We start from the raw sequence: 16,220 nt of genomic DNA, 5'->3' as shown, positions 1-16,220 counted from the left end.
CAGTTTCCTTTGGAATTAGGAAGAGTCCACTAAAGCCAGCTGCCAAAATATGAACTCCCCGTCTCCTTTCCCTAATGCCTAGTTAAAATCGTTAATACTTAATTTGTAGTTAGACCATCTCTAATCGTGACATGGAAGGGAAACCAAAAATTCCTTTCTTTAAAAAAATTTTTATTTATTTGAGAGAGAGTGAGAGAGAGTGTGAGTCGGGGGGAGGGGTGCTGAGAGACAGAGGGAGAGGGAGAAACAGACTCCCCACTGAGCAGGGATCCTGATGCAGGGGTTGATCCCAGGACACGGAGATCATGACCTGAGCTGAAGACAGATGCTTAACCCACTGAGCTACTCAGGCATTCCCAAAATTCCTTTGATCAGACCAATTTCAAGTAGAAAGGAGATGGTGAATTTCATCTGTGGATCCTTTCTGGGTAAGAGAAAATCTCTGGTCTTTTCTGTGGCTTAAAGGCTATATATAAAATAACTCAAGTACCTGAGGAGCAGAATGTGACAGCCATTGGGACATCTTTACCCAGTGGAGTGTTCCCTAGCACTGAGCATGCGTGGTCTATAACGAAGCATCCAGCAGGGTGGTTGGGTCTCACCATATCACATTGAGCTGAAGAAGCCAGACACAGAGGAGCACACCTTGAATGCAAAGCAAAGTCCTCTGCGCTGTTAGGAGCCGATCTGTGCTGTTATACCAATATCCCTGGGGTGGGTAGGGACCGCCGGGGGCCAGAGATGGTTTTGTGATCCTCCATCTCCTGATCTGGACACTGATCATGTCCTGTTCACATTTCTGCACATATGTCACTCTTCAACAAAAAATTAAAACCACCTTGTCTTGATTCATCATCAGAAGACTTTAAATTCCAAGACTTTTTCAGATTGATCACTCTATTGTCTTTATACCAAAACGAAGTCATGATTAGGCATTGTTCGGGAGCCTGGAGCACAGAGCGGTTAAAATTTGCCCCTAACTCTACTTCGGTGGTGGTGCTCAGGTCGCCGGCTGGAGGCTCCCTCTCTGAAAACTGCCACAGAACCAGAGTTTCTAGCTGTGACGCCACAGAGTCTGCGCACAGTCCTGCCTTTCATCCTTTCTCCTGCCTTTACAAACCTTCAGAATGACTCATTGACTTTTTTTATTATATAAAAGGGCATATATGCTCTTCCTAGCCTAGAGACAGGCAGGTAGTAGGTACTCAGGAAATAATTTCTGCATTTACATGTAAATTAGTCATTCTTTACACTAATATGTATTTCATGAAATTTTTTTCTTCATATGGCATATTTTGGGGGGTTTAAGAAATTTAATGTTGGCATTGCTCTAACAACTTAATGCCTCAGTCCTCAATCTAAATATTTCAAGTGAAGACCATATTTTTTTCTTCTTTCTATTATGCGCTATAGCCCACAATACACCTTCTACTAGTGGTTTATTTTATTTTTTATTTTATTTTTAAAAATATTTTTAAAAATTTATTTATTTGACAGGTAAAGATCACAAGTAGGCAGAGAGACAGGCAGAGAAAGAGGGGGAAGCAGGCTCCCTGCCGAGCAGAGAGCCCGATGTGGGGCTCGATCCCACGATCCTGGGATCATGACCTGAGCCGAAGGCAGAGGCTTTAACTCACTGAGCCACATAGGTGCCCCTCTACTAGTGGTTTAAAAATTGGTTTTGTTTTTGTTTTGCCATGCAATTCTATAGTCAGGGGAAGACAAACCTAGAATCCTGATGTATAAAATGTAAAAAAATTTTTTAAGGGGTGTCTGGGTGGCTCCCTTGGTTAAGTGTCTGACTCTTGATTTTGGTTCAGGTCATGATCTCCAGGTCATGGGACTAGACCCCTCTCCGGCTCTACACTCAGTGGGGAGTTTGCTTGAGTCCCTCTAATGACACAAATGTCCCTCACTATAAACTCAGCCATCAAAATATGGCAATGGAGAAAAATGAGAAAGTTAGTTGGATATAAGGAAAGTACTATTTATCTGTGGATATGTAATCCCAAAGCTTTTTGAATTAAAAAAAAATCTTAATTCACCTTTTAACTATCACCAATGGGCCCTGACATTTTTTAAAGTAATCTGTACCCAATATGGGGCTCGAACTCATGACCCCAAGATCAAGAGTTGCATGTTCTACCAACTAGGTGAGCCAAGTGCCCCACCCCTGCCAGAACTTTTTGAATTTTTAAGTGAGATTTGATTGTTGCTGGGGTAATATTTTTTTATTATGTAGAGAATCATGTTTTTAAATTTATTATGAAATATACTAAGAATTAAACCTAAATAAATGTGTTTATTTCAGTAACAACTCTTGAAAGAGGAATAATGGTTTACATGTCTGTTAATGCTATTGTGGTGACTTTGGACATTTATAAAGAAGAAGTGATTAAAATGCAAGTTCTATAAAATTTCCTGTAACCTAGAATAATTTTCTTCTTCCTCTCTCCTCCTCCCCTTCTTCCTCTTCTTTTTTTAATTTTTATTTTTTAAAGGTTTTATTTATTTATTTGACAAAGAGAGAGAGAGACAGTGAGAGAGAGAGTACAAACAGGGGGAGTGGGAGAGAGAGAAGAAGGCTTCCCGTTGGGCAGGAGCCTGATGTGGGGCTCGATCCCAGGACTCTGGGATCATGACCTGAGCCAAAGGCAGATGCATAACGACTGAGCCACCCAGGTGCCCCTCTTCTTCCTCTTCTTATTCTGTGACTGAATTACGGGACCAGACATGGACATTTGTTGACATTGAATTTCAGGACTGAATAGGTTTTAAGTGAGCAACTAATGTAATGTCCTGTCCCTAGTTTGATGTTTTCACTCCTGCAGCACCCCCACCAAATTGTCTCTTTTTTTATGATTGCTCTCCAGTTCCTCCTGTGCTGAGGACGTGGCCCTTCCCGAGTAAGCTCTTCTCTATTCTGGCAGAAGGCTTCTGGATATGTCAAAGGGGAGCCCACCTTCCAAAAATTTTCCTGTCTTAAATCCCATCCCATTCTAAGAGAGTTTTCAGCTTCCTCTGCTCAGCCCTTGCCAGCCCCTACTTTTCGCCCCAAGCATACAAGCCTTTTTATTTTTTTAAAATTTTATTTATTTATTTTTAAAGATTTTATTTATTTATTTGACAGAGAGAGATCACAAGTAGGCAGAGAGAGAGAGAGAGAGAGAGAGGGAGAGAGGAAAGCAGGCTCTCCGCTCAGCAGAGAGCCCGATGCGGGACTCGATCCCAGGACCCTGGGATCATGACCTGAGCCGAAGGCAGCGGCTTAACCCACTGAGCCACCCAGGCGCCCCATATAAGCCTTTTTAAAATGAAATGACCCCTGAGCCTTCATCATCTCAGTAGGAAATGTTCTTTTAAACATCACCTTGGTTTTGGGCAGCCATCCTTAGCTCTGCATTCTGGGGTGTGAGACCTACTTATTTAATTAACACCTACTATGTGCTGTATATAGTGCAGTATTTTCAAGTCCCTTATCTCACATAATGACTAAAACAATGCTCTGAGTATGTCATTCTCCAAGGTTTACAGATGAGACAGCTGGGGCTTCATGGGTTAGTTAGCTCTCCCAAGGTCGTGCCACTGGGTTTGAACCTTACTCTTTCCAGTTTCATTCAAGGATCATCCTTCAAGGGATTCATTTATAAATGGAAACAAGAAAGCTAGACCTATTCATCCATTTATGCCAGATGAGTCCTGGTGAATCCTTCTAGGGAACTCTTCTTACCTAGCAGAGAGAGTCAGATTTAGCCATTGTCCTGAAACTTCAAATCTCTTTCTGCTTGTTTCTTCCTCCCTCCCTCTTCCCCTTCCTTCCTTCTTTCCTTCCCTTCCCTCCTTCATTTGGATTTTATTTGTATGGGAGAGAGAGAGATCATGATCTGGGGGAGGAACAGAGGGAGAGGGAGAAGCAGACTCCTCACTGAGCAGAGAGCCCAATGAGGGACTTGATCCCAGGAACCTGAGATCATGACCTGAGCCAAAGATAGTTGATTAACCAACTAAGCCACCCAGGTGCCCCTCCTTCAGTTAGTTTATTTAATAATCATAAAGAAAACACATTTTATGTCATCTTAAAAAATATATAGCACTGAAGGCTCAGTGATGTGCTGAAACTGTTACATTGACAGATTAGAATTTTCCACTTGTCAACAATTCTTCCGTCAACCTACCATGCCCCACTTCAACAAAGAAGGGAGGTACTGAGCTATCTGGGGTGGAAGTGAACCATAAACAGGGCCATGGAAATGTGTGTCAGGACCCCCACCCCCAAAAAGGAATACCTTTTTCTTATTGGCTGGATCGTTGATAAGGGACCCCAAAGCGAGGCGTTCTTGGAGCCTCTGGGAGATGTTGACAGTCACCATCTAATTAATAGGTGTGTTTGTGACTGATGGAAAGTCGCCATGAGCTGTTTAGTACGGGTGGCAGATGGAGGAGATGTCCTCCTACCGTTAGTGCTGGCTTATCTGGCATACGGTTCCCACGGTGGAGAGAGAGTGGGAGGGGTGGGGCCTGCTGCACTGGGTCCAAAAATCTCAGAGTAAGTTTGGCAGTTTTCCCAGCCATAGGAGAAACATTTGTAAATACAGTATGGAATCTAGAGGCAGGCGCGCGCGCGCACACACACACACACACACACACACACACACACACGGAAGGATCAGCTTCACTCTCTCCGTAGTCTTGCCCCTTACAATTTCCTTAGAAAAGCAAGCTCTTGCCCTGTGCAACATGAGTTTTCAGAACAGGGAAAGGGAACTGCCGTGGCTTTTGCTAGCAAGCAGAAGCCGGCAAGATGGCTGCTTCTTACCCCAGGACTTTTATTAGCTTCTGAGGACAACCGATTTTTCTCCAAGAATTGGCTTTGTTTCTACTGTGGCAACTTTCTAGACGATCAACCCTGCGTCAGGGACTGAGATTTCTGTGCCAAGTGAGCTCAGTTACTACTTCAGTCCTGACCACTGTGTGTCTAGTTGCCCACCATGCCTGCCGGGCACCAACTCTAGGACCAGTCTCTTACTTCCCAGCTCACTTTCCCCTCTGCTCCTTGACCGCCCGGTGGCCTGGAGCCCCCCACTCCTTAATTGCAGTGATAGCAACTCTTTCCTGCAAACAGGATTGTTTTCCCAAGGACGTCACGGTTTCCTAGAGGACTTCTACATTAGCCACTGCCTGGCTTCCTAATGACTGATTGATACATTGATCTTCCAGAAAGTTCTTCAAGTTACCAAAAAAAAAAAAAAAAAATTAAAAAACTATTCAGCCTTTTCTCTGATCTTGCCTCCTCCACTCTCCTTGACTTGTCAGGGTCTGTTGTCATTCCCTAAATTTGCACTCCTGCCTCTCCAGGCCTTGAGGAAGCTGTTCCCCACCTGGGATGCTGGTCAGCACATGTTTGTCTTTCAGAGCAGCTGCCTTTTCCTCCCACTGAGTCCTCTTCAAGTCCCGTCTTCTCCAAGAGCACCCCACAGACTCTTCCAGAAGAGAGGAGGCTCCCTTCCCGCTTCTGCCAGAGCAGCTCACGGGTGCCTCCAGCAAGCAGGGGCCAATTTTCCTCTCTTGTCCTTACGAGCGCCTTCAAAGTACTCTGCACGGGGCTGGCATTTATTACTCATTATACTTTGGTTCTTTTCCACATGAAAACCGTATTATTAAACGAAGCACTTGACTCTCACTGTATGTTTACAGGTATCGTATACCTGCAATAACACGTATCGCCGTGTTACTTAGGCTGCGTGACTGCTTGCCTCCCGGAGAAAGACCTTCTCTTGATTGGGATGGAACCGTGCACGCGAGCTGGGATTAGTGTGAGGGGACGTGTTCCTGCAGGCCTTGCCTTGGGGACCCGCAGGCTGACGGGATGCCAACACTGTGGACTTGGGACCCTGGCCTCCGGGATGGTAACTTCTGTCAATGAGCTTGGAGGGCAACTGACTGTCTCTCTGTCCCTGCATGGACCAAAGCCGCCCCTTCGAGAAGGAGGAAATCTCCACATAGGCCCATCCGGGACCCTCTAGCTCTGTCTGCCCCAGGCGCGTGGACGCATGACTGTCCTGGGGCCGTGCTCCACACCACACGCAGGCTGAGGAGGCCCAGGAGGCAGGACTGGGAGAAAAGAGCTGAGGGACCGTGGAGCGGGCTCTCACCCGGGGCTCGGCCGCCCTCTGCTGTGAACTCGCTGCTGTCCTCGAGGACCCTCCAGCCAGCCTGGGCCTTGGCGCCATTCACCATCGAATGGAGGCATGGGACCCAGTCATCTGCCAGGTGCTCTGACACAGTGACCGGGTGAAGGATCACAAATAAAGGTCCTGGGGCACCTCGGTGGCTCAGATGGTTAAACAAGTGCCTTCCGCTCAGGTCAGGATCCTGGAGTCCCAGGATCGAGACCCACATCGGGCTCCCTGCTTCTCCCTCTGACCTCTCCCCACTCATGTGTGCTCTCTCTCTCAAATAAAAAAAAAAAAAGAAGAAGAAGAAGAAATAAAGCTCCTTGCTGCATCTCCTCTAAGAAACCCGGAGGAAGGTCTGTGGGTGTGTGACAGGGGCTGGAAGAGACGTTCCAACCCTTCTCAGCCTGGGACGGAGGGCAGGCGGGGACTTGGTCCGGCCTAGAGTAAATCCAGTCCGTGTCCTTAAAGCTTATTTCTTTTCCTGAAACAGAGCTGTCCTCCAGTCAGATTTTAACTCATGCTGTCATTTGGGGGTTATCCGGATGTCTCTGAGGTTTGCGGGGACCATGGTGTCCCTGAAATATTGCAGTGTCACTGGGCAGAATTATTTGCTGTACCTGCAGATGCCTGCATTTCTGCGGTAGATGCGCATGTTTTAAATTTGTTTCTGAGATCTTCGTGATAACGAATGCATCTCTGCACTGGAAGACAAATACAGCCTCCGTGTAAAATAATGCTTGAAGAACACTCTGCGTTTTCAGAAAGCTGGCTTGAAAAATAAGAAAGTCTAGGACAAAATGTTCTTTTAAAACTGGCTTCCTCACTTATTGAGATCAAGATGAAGAATTAGAAATAAAATATTCTGAGATTAGGAGATTATGATCTGTGGCTCACTGCTGATACTGATGCCAGTGTCACGGTCAATGCTCCAGCTTGCTCGCAGATACCAGTTAAAAAGCTAAAGAGTCCTTCCTTTCTGATGGTATTTGGACTTGAAAAATTGCACAAAGAAAACACGACGTCAACAAGAGTATGTTGGCAACCCTGAACATTGCTAAACTTCGACATAACCCAGCAGATTAGCCGCTGAAGAAAAAGAGAGAAACTTAGGAAAATGAGGTTTCTTTGCTAGCAGCCCACAAAATTCACGTGCAGCCTTTGTAAAAAATCTGGACAAGTAGAAATGATGGGAAGTGCTTTGTTGGCTTCATCCTTTCAGAGTGCTTTGTAAAGAGATGCTTGTTTACTTCCTTAAAAAAAACTTATTTCTTTTTTTATTTGTCATATGAAGAAAAAAATACCCAGGGCTTTTACCTCCCTGTTTAAATTTTTAAAAAAAGAAGACTATTTGTCATTTTGAATGCCTGTGGTCCCTTTCTCAGAGGCGGTGCCTTATTTGGCATCTCCCGAGAAAATGTCCCAGTAAAGGCCTAGCATCTCTGGCTCGGGGGGAGCTGGGGTGCAGCGTGGGGCGGCTGGAGACAGATGCGGCGTGTGCCTGCATCCATGCCGCTCCCCCCGGGGAGACGAGGGAAGGGTCTCCGTCGAAACTGTAACCCCGCCTGAAAGGGATTGCCCAGGTTGGTTCTGACTTGCAGTCTAGGACCGGTGCTGGGTGTTGTATAAAACATCGTGTGACCCAGGTGAAAAGACTTTGTGTGGAGGTTAAGGTTAAGCCTGATGCGTCTGGTGATCCTGGTACAGCCTCCCTTAGAGAAAGGCAGAGGAGTGGAAGGGAACAGAGCGAAGCCACGTTTACTCTAGGCCGCGGAAGGCTGTCTTGTCATCTGTGTACATAGTTGGCGTTCACAACTGCTCGGCCCTCTTTGGGGGTTGGAGAGAGAGGACCAGGCCCCTGCGGTGTTCTAATTTCACACATTCTTGCATCTTTCCTCAACGTGTTCCATGTGGACTGCAAAACTGAGCCCTGATGCCCTTCCTCTGAGATGCAACCTCTGTGAGATCTTCAGGAAATCTTGAAGGACCATCCTTTTCACATGTGCAGTACGGTGGCGCTCAACCTGGAACAAGGGCTGGCATCCCCCGAGCGCTCCGGGAAACACAGACCGTGGGCCTCACCCCCAGAGCGTCCCATTCAGCTGGTCTGGGAGAGGCCTGGAGGGGGCCTTCCCAACGAGGTCCCCGGCGACGCTCCTGCAGCCTTCTGCTTGCCCTGGCACATGCTGACTGCATGGCACTTTTATAATCACTGGGTTATTCCACAATTCTAGCACTTTGCTGGCTTTTACTTCTGTGTCTTGGCTCTGAAATTAGCCTGCAGGCCCTTCCAGGGGAGACATTCATTCTCACGCTGAGTCAGGCCCTGGGGCCCAGCAGGAAGGGGGCACAAATGTTCATTTTTAAGAATGAGTAAAATAGCAGGTTCCTCAGTAGAAGTTATAGTTCTGCTTTTATCAGATATTTCAACATATTTCTATTCCAATTACTATGCTCAGTGCTGGTTTGTCTGATTATTTTTTGTTTTGGTTTTTTTTTAAAGATTTTTTTTTTTTAGGATTTTATTTATTTATTTGACAGACAGAGATCACAGAGAGGCAGACAGAGAGGCAGGCAGAGAGAGAGGAGGAAGCAGGCTCCCCACTGAGCAGAGAGCCCGATGCGGGGCTCGGTCCCAGGACCCTGGGATCATGACCTGAGCCGAAGGCAGAGGCTTCAACCCACTGAGCCACCCAGGTGCCCCCCCCAATTTTTTTTTTTTTAATGTAATCTCTAAGCCCAACCTGGGGCTCAAACTCACAATGCCGAGACCACGAGTCACACGCCCCAGGAACTGAGCCAGCCAGGTAACCCTCAATGCTGTTATTTTTTTTTTATCAGATAAAAAGTTGAGGTTCATCCCAAAGGTGCGTTGCAAACTTTCACATTCAGGATAATTCCAAGTACCTTTACGAGGTAGCCAGAGACAGAGAAGGCATCTACAGCTCAACTCAGAGTCCCAAGACGTAACTATATAGAGGCTTTGCTGGCTTTGTTTTATTTTTATTTTTTTCAGATCAATGTGGTATTCCCCTGTTGGTGACTCACTTCCAGTGGCCCTGGGGTAAGGAAACCAAAATGGACCACAAGACATTCTAGCTTGTTCTGAAACTTAGAGCTGACTGTTTGCCCACAGGGTATCTTATTCCTCATAGAAGTGTTCAGTTCTCCACAAAATATATCTGTCTGCAAATCCCTAAACACTTGAGAGCAAGCTTCCTTTATCACTATCTACCAGAATGGGCTGTGTGTGTGTGTGTGTGTAACATTACCCTCCTACTTACACATCACCAATGACCAGGTAGATAGAGTCAATAAGCATTAAGCGGAGTCTGTCTTGCCAACTGAGACAAGGCAGTTTCAAGTTTAAACACCGGTCCTTGGCACACTTGGCTGCACATTAGAACCCCCTAGGGAGCTTTTAAAAATCCCCAATCCTCAGACCACATTCTATACCAGTGAAATTGTAATTTTGGGGGGCGGGAACCAGACAGACATCAATTATTTTTTAAAATCTCTAGAGAATTCCAATATGCAGCCAAATGTGAGAAGCAGGGATATCAGCCATAACTCTGGGCAAACAGATCTGTTGATTCTCTAACTGGATTCTTTCTGCAGCTGGGGGCACCAGGCCCCCTCAGACGCAGCAGGTTCATTCTTGGCCAGGAAGGAAGACTGGGCCTCAGTTTCCCTCCACAGGAGAGCACCAGGTCAGGACAACCATTTCCCTGACTCACCCCTTTTTGCTCACCAAGTGAGAAAGTGGGGTGATTTTGAATCTGCTGCGATCCTGTGGTTGATGGAATGTGGCATACATTCTCTGCAGCTGCTCCCACGAAGAGATAGAGTCTACTTCCCCACTCTGTGAGACTGGGCTGGTTTCATGACTTGGCTTTGACCAGGAGATTGTAGCAAAAGAGATGTCACGGAAGTTCTGGGCCTGGGCCTCCCATGGACTGGAAGCTTCCACATTGCTCTCCTGAGTGCAGCCCTGAGAAGGCTGCCTGGGGGACGAGTGTAGCCTCCTGGAGGGGGAGAGGCCAAGCTCCCCCCTCCACAGCCAACACCAACCCCCAGACCTCAGCGACTCTCCAGCAGAAGGTTGTCATCCGAGCGAGCCCAGTGAAGCCAGCGGAGGAGAGCTGCTCAGTCATCCACGGATCAGAAGAAATCAGAAATTGCTGTTGTTTGGAGAGATGGAGTTTTGGGGTGATGGTTACTCAGGGATAGAAAGGCCTGAAGCAAGTAGTGACTCCGTGCGTCCTTCTCTTGACTTCTGTTCCTGTGCCACGGGGACAGCTGTGCATTGCCCTGCAAGGACTGACTTTAAAAAGCACTGATTTCATCTCTTTCTGGGTGGCAGTCTGTATTTTAGAGAAGCTCCGTGGCGATACGGTGTTTCTCACCATGAGCCCCTGATGCATTTCCCCATGCATTATAATATGATAATACGATTTCAAATAGACTGTAGAGTTGTAAAATAAAAATCGGTCAGTGGTGGATGTTAAAAAAATCAGTACCTAGGGATACAAATTATGTGTAAGGGAATCTTCAGGATGCAAATTTGAAGGGTAGAGTGTCTACAACTTTGAGTAGGAGATTTACAAATTCCAGAAAAGGATGACTTTCTCCGAGGATGGGAGGAGTGGAGCAGGGACACTTCTGTAAACTTAGTCCTGATATTATTTGTATTCCCTCAGTCAATATATACGTATGTGTATGTATATGTACATGTACATGTATGCATATGCATGTATACTTATTTTTAAATTTATTTTAAGTCATGTAAATACATTTATATAAATATATTTATATTTTAAAATATAAATATATATTTATTTTAAATATAGTATATATTTATTTTAAATATATATTTTACATATATATATATTTATATATAAATTTTTTTTTTCCCCTCCTGCAATGGGCAAGATACTTTCCTGGATATTGAGGAGATTCAAAAAAGAATGCTGTTCTCAAACTCAGGAAGGGTGTTTCATGTTCCTATTCCCATCGTTTCAGTTTTCCAAGTTATTAGCCGCTGATAGTGTGGATATTTCAGTCTAAACAGTTGGAATTCAAATCTAGATCTTCCAGAATCGTCTCTGGTTCTTTGGTGCTAAGGAGGGGAGCTAACAATCCTGTGAGGGCTCCATGGATGGATGGAAGGATCAGAAAAGGTGGGGCTTTTCACTCACCATCCCTGGGCAACAGAACCACATGACTCAGCAATTTAGAGTTAACTCAATGAGAAGACTTTGCCTGGCCACTAACCGCTCAAATTTTTATCACCTCCTCACATTGTCTGCATCCGTGTGCGTGCGTGAACACACACACACACTCACACACACACTTTATATTACTAGGGCTACCACAGCAAAAATCCCACACACTGGGGGGCGTAAACAACACAAATGTATTTTTCACAGTTCTAGAGGTCAACGTATCTGCGGGGTTGGTTTGTCCTGAGGACTCTCCCCTCAGCTTGCAGATGGCTGCCATCTCCCCGTGTCCTCACATGGCTTTTGCTCTGTCATGAGCCTCCCTGGTGTCTCTTTGTGTGTCCTAATCTCTTCTTATAAGGACATCAGTCATTTTGAGTTAGAATCCATACTAATGGTTGGATTTTAACTTAATCACCTTGTATAAGGCCTCTCAAAATGTGGTTACATTCTTTTTTTTTTTTTTTTTTTAAAGATTTTATTTATTTGAGACAGAGAGAACATGAGTGGGGTGAGAGGCAGAGGGAGAAGCAGACTCCCCGCTGAGCAGGGAGCCCAGTGTAGGGTTCGATCCCAGGACTCTGGGATCATGTCCTAAACCAAAGGCAGTTGCTTAACCGACTGAGCCACCCAGGTGTCCCCAAAAATGGTTACATTCTCTGGCACTGTGAGTTAGGGTTTCATCAGATGAGTTTGGTGGCGAACATAATTCAGCCTACAACTATAGGCATATAGAGACCTATATTACATCTCTCTCTCTCTCTTTCACTGACAGAAAGTATGCCTGTATTTGTTTCTTTGTCAAGGGATGAGTGTCAGCTCTCGGCCTTATGTTACAACCTACAGATAAAGACAAAGAGAAGAGGACAGCAGGTGTTTTGAAGCAGCAGGTACTCAAGACCAAATCAATGGAGGTAAACCCCAGGAAAGCTGCAGGAAGCCTGGAGGGGTTGGGGTGGGCAGGAAAGCACTCTTTGCCGTATGGTGGGCTGCCCTGTGCTAGACCACACACCATCAGGGCAGGCATCAGTTTATGCCCTCCTGAGCATGTTCTCTGGGACGAAACCCCCACATTCTTGAGTAAGATTGCTCAAGTTCCTATTCAGAAATAATTGTCGAGGAGGAAATTACTTCTTCTTTTTTTTTTTTTGGCGGTTCTTTTCTTCCTTCTCATTTTTAAACTCTCCTTAAGATGATAGGCAGATGGGACTTCCTTAAATGAAATTCACTTAGTTCCCATTTTCTCTAATGGGAGGCACTTCAAATAAAAATCTAGGTGTCAGATAGACACACATACGCAAGAAGGGGAATTCTGCAGATAACCAGGAAACCTGAGAGCAGGGTCAAGGGTGCTTGCCCAAGCCCAACAACATGTATTAATTTATAAACGCAGCAGACTGTGTTACTGAATTCACTCCATACTCAAGTCTCAGGAAACTCTTTCCAAATGAGTCTAACAGATCTTCGCTCAAGTTTCATGAAGGCAGTCAGAGAGAGGTGAGACTTCCCACAGCCTTCCCCAAGAAGGACCAGAGCCATCTGGGTGGGAGGTGCTGCCCTCCTACTGGCCATGGGGGGAGACAAGACGTGGTTTCAGAAAGGGATATGGACAGCCTAACCAGGAACAAACAGTGAGGCACTGTTACATTGCAATCCCAAAATTGGAATTGTCAACAAAATGGCCCGAGGAGAACATCACATCCTGCAGACACAGTCCCACAGACAGAGCTCGACAGGAGGACGTTGGGTAGATGCTGGCCATGTCCCACAGGAGTCCCAGACAGGACATCTTCTCCCCATGGGTTTTGGTTTTGTAGTTAGTTTGCCTTCCTGCACACTTTGTGTGTTTGTTCTGTTTTAGTCATGAGAGGGTTGAAAATGTTAAGGAGGCAGACCCCAAGAGCTCGCACATTTCAGCAACGAGGCCAGCACATACAGATGATCGCATTTACTCAGAGCTCATTAAATGAGTAAAATATGTACATATTTTCTGTACTGCTTTTTCTCAGTAGGGAAACTACTTTCCCCCAGAAGACGAGCCATTTGTGGAACGTACATCACACCAAAGCCCTGGGTCTCTCCTGTAGCAATGAAGGTACCCATGGGGTGGATGTGACCATCAAAGGGCTGAGGGTCTTCTAATGTCTTCCCAGGGAGCCTCCTGGGTCTCCTCAACTGTTCTCCAGTGCTCTGTGGCTAAACGGAAGAGTGGTGGTCTTGTCTTAATTCACATACAGATTTGAGAGCTAGAACTTGCTTAGATTCAAGCCCCACCCCCCCATATTTATTATGAATACGTCACTGACATTTGTCTCTGTTGAAATCTACTCTGTGATGCTATTTGACTTGGTATAAAATCACACCTTTTTATGTTATGCCAATGCATTAACATGTCATGGGGATCAAGACCTTTTCTTATGACTTTCAGGCGGATTTCTGGTTTTCTCTATTGTGCATCTTGGTGGTCACCTCCTCGGTGTGACCAGAGGAGAAAACTCTATCCCAGCTTCTCCCCTCCCAGAGCAACCACTTAGAAAACTTTTATAAGAGCCCAGGAAAAGACCTGACGGTAGGAGAAGGTGGCCACAGAACCAGGAAAACTGCTGACCCTCTACTCTCTTTTGTTCTTCAATGTCCAGAAGCATGAAAAGAAATAGCTTGTCTGAAGCTGGATGGTGGGGTGGGGTGGTGAGTTTCTTGCTCTTAAGGGCTAGTGAGGACCCGGTCTCTGCTAGGGCAGCAGGAGCTAGTGCCCTGATGCTAGTGATCCTTGACCAGTTGTGTTGGGGGGGATATGAAGGTTTTCCAGTTGAAGTACCTTCATGTCTTTCTCAGAGACTTACGGTTTACATGGTAGGAAGTAGAACTCTTTTTCTCTCAATGGGAAGCACTATCCCCAGTAAGAATTGATTTTCCCTTCTGAAACCTCCAAACCTCCGCATCCTTTTTCAAGTTTGGCAATCAGGGTGGTAGTGTCCTAAGACAGTAGTGCCCAGTGCTGCCTGGGAAGATTTTAATGATACCAGAGCCGTGGCTAGACCCAGACTAATTTCTCTGGAGCCTTTGGATTCAGGCATCAGTATATATATTTTTTAAGATTTTATTTAAAAAATTTATTTTAAAGTAATCTCTATACCCAACATGGGGCTTGAACCCACAACCCTGAGATCAAGAGCTGTACACTCCATTGACGGAGACAGCCAGGTACCCTGGGGATCAGTAGTTTTTAAAGCCCTTCGAGGAGTTCTAACATGAAGCCGATGCTGAGAACCACTGCTTAGAGTCTACTCCAGTCCTCAAATGCAAAGTTTTTGTTAAAAAGAAAAATAAGGCCAAAGATTTCTTTTAATTGGAAAAAGCATCTCTTTTTTCATATTCTCGTATCTCAAAAGCTACCAAAGGGATTTTTCCTCCCCTGAACTTTCCATTAATAAAAAAAAAACAAAACAAATTTATACTGAAAACAATGATGAGAAAATTCAGCCAAAAGTAGAATTTTCCAGAAAGTTATGGGCAAGTGAAAAAAAAAAAAAAAAGGCGAAGACTGTCATTGAAAAAAATGCTTTCACAGGAATTTCCTTTTAAATATGCTTGCAATTGATGTCTTATTTCAAAGATGGATAAACAGCCTTTAACAAAAAGCCCCACCTCTGGCTATATTGCTAAGAAGCTCGGTGTCAAGTGATGGAAATGCCCACGGCAGAGTTCACTCAGTCTGAGTCAATGTGGGTTTTAAAGAAGAAGTTAACAAATTTTTAACAGTAAGAGCACAAGTGGGTAACAAAATGACTGGCAGCTCCGTGACTTGTATAAGATTTATCTTAACAGCTAGAAGCGATGGCTCATCTTGCAAACACAACTTTCTAGAGATTCTATCAATCCTATCTTCTGGGGACAAAAGAAATGTGTGTCTCCAGTTGGTTAGATACTCCTACTTTCCGTGTGGTTCTGAGCCCCTCAGAAGGCGGAGAGAAAGGGGCGCACGAAACAAGTTTTTGAGCCTGCCCCAATGCGTCAAGTGCTTGACCATTTTTTGTTTTATGTGAGTCTGGCACAAGCTGACCTCACTGATTTTTAAGGCAACAGCTTCCCACTGGCTCTAGGAGGAAGCCGAAATCCCTCAGGCTGACATGCACGTAACAGGGTCCCACCGTGTCTTCCCATCACTGCACCAGTGGGTGCTCCTGAAAGCTTTCTGGTGAAGAGACTCAGGGACAAATGTGAGCCCAAGACATCTCCCAAACTCCTCTGGGTTTTGCTTTTCTACTGTGGCTGGCCTCATCCTCTAGGCTGAGGTCCCTGTGAAGCACTGTACAGACTTTATCAAGTAAGCTCCTTATGAGAACTGGAGAGGCAGGAATTATTGTCCCCCCACCCCACCCCTGCCTTTTCCTTAAAACCTCAAGCAACTGCTGTGATCTCCTCCTTCAGAGACGAGGGTTTATTTTCTTAAGAAAAATACTACCTTTTTACTCTTCAAGCAGGTAGTCAAGTTGAGGTGCAGGAAGGTGCTTAGTCCCTGGGTTCCCCTGGGTTCTTGGGATACTTTTGACCGAGCACGTTTGTAAGGGAATTGGAGCAAAGCAACTCAGGACTCGGCCAAGCTGGGATTGCTCTGAAGGAGTGGAGGACAGGGCAGTCCTTGGTCCACGCCTCTGTCACACGGTCGAGCTCTGCTGGGTCAGGACAGGGATGGTGCTCACGATGGAGACAACTTCCAGAATCACGAGGAAGGGACAGTCAGATGCAAACTCTCGTTCAGCCCTCTGTGACACGGCTGGTGTCCTCTGCGTGTGACTGGCACTCCTGTGCCTCTGGACCTTCG

The sequence above is a fragment of the Neovison vison genome, chromosome 1 (genome assembly GCF_020171115.1).
Source record: "Neovison vison isolate M4711 chromosome 1, ASM_NN_V1, whole genome shotgun sequence".
Classification (NCBI taxonomy): Eukaryota; Metazoa; Chordata; class Mammalia; order Carnivora; family Mustelidae; genus Neogale; species Neogale vison.
This window is presented reverse-complemented; position numbering follows the sequence as displayed.